Below are 1,601 nucleotides of genomic sequence, written 5' to 3' on the forward strand. Positions count from 1 at the left end.
GTCTATGAAGTAATAAATTTTCATATAAGTAGTAAATATATAAAGTCTATGAAGTAATAAATTTTCATATAAGTATTAATTGCATAAAGTCTATGAAGTAATAAATTTTCATATAAGTACTAAATGTATAAAGTCTATGAAGTAATAAATTTTCATATAAGTAGTAAATATATAAAGTCTATGAAGTAATAAATTTTCATATAAGTATTAATTGTATAAAGTCTATGAAGTAATAAATTTTCATATAAGTATTAATTGTATAAAGTCTATGAAGTAATAAATTTTCATATAAGTATTAATTGTATAAAGTCTATGAAGTAATAAATTTTCATATAAGTATTAATTGTATAAAGTCTATGAAGTAATAAATTTTCATATAAGTACTAAATGTATAAAGTCTATGAAGTAATAAATTTTCATATAAGTATTAATTGTATAAAGTCTATGAAGTAATAAATTTTCATATAAGTATTAATTGTATAAAGTCTATGAAGTAATAAATTTTCATATAAGTAGTAAATATATAAAGTCTATGAAGTAATAAATTTTCATATAAGTATTAATTGCATAAAGTCTATGAAGTAATAAATTTTCATATAAGTATTAATTGTATAAAGTCTATGAAGTAATAAATTTTCATATAAGTATTAATTGTATAAAGTCTATGAAGTAATAAATTTTCATATAAGTACTAAATGTATAAAGTCTATGAAGTAATAAATTTTCATATAAGTAGTAAATATATAAAGTCTATGAAGTAATAAATTTTCATATAAGTATTAAATGTATAAAGTCTATGAAGTAAAATATAAAGTCTATGAAGTAAAATATAAAGTCTATGAAGTAATAAATTTTTATATAAGTATAAAAAATATAAAGTCTATGAAGTAATGAATTTTCATATAAGTATAAAAAATATAAAGTCTATGAAGTAATGAATTTTCATATAAGTATTAAATGTATAAAGTCTATGAAGTAATAAATTTTCATATAAGTAGTAAATATATAAAGTCTATGAAGTAATAAATTTTCATATAAGTATTAATTGTATAAAGTCTATGAAGTAATAAATTTTCATATAAGTATTAATTGTATAAAGTCTATGAAGTAATAAATTTTCATATAAGTACTAAATGTATAAAGTCTATGAAGTAATAAATTTTCATATAAGTACTAAATGTATAAAGTCTATGAAGTAATAAATTTTCATATAAGTAGTAAATATATAAAGTCTATGAAGTAATAAATTTTCATATAAGTATTAATTGTATAAAGTCTATGAAGTAATAAATTTTCATATAAGTATTAATTGTATAAAGTCTATGAAGTAATAAATTTTCATATAAGTACTAAATGTATAAAGTCTATGAAGTAATAAATTTTCATATAAGTAGTAAATATATAAAGTCTATGAAGTAATAAATTTTCATATAAGTATTAATTGTATAAAGTCTATGAAGTAATAAATTTTCATATAAGTATTAATTGTATAAAGTCTATGAAGTAATAAATTTTCATATAAGTACTAAATGTATAAAGTCTATGAAGTAATAAATTTTCATATAAGTAGTAAATATATAAAGTCTATGAAGTAATAAATT

Source organism: Bactrocera oleae, unplaced genomic scaffold (genome assembly GCF_042242935.1).
Source record: "Bactrocera oleae isolate idBacOlea1 unplaced genomic scaffold, idBacOlea1 ctg00000013.1, whole genome shotgun sequence".
In the NCBI taxonomy this organism is placed as follows: Eukaryota; Metazoa; Arthropoda; class Insecta; order Diptera; family Tephritidae; genus Bactrocera; species Bactrocera oleae.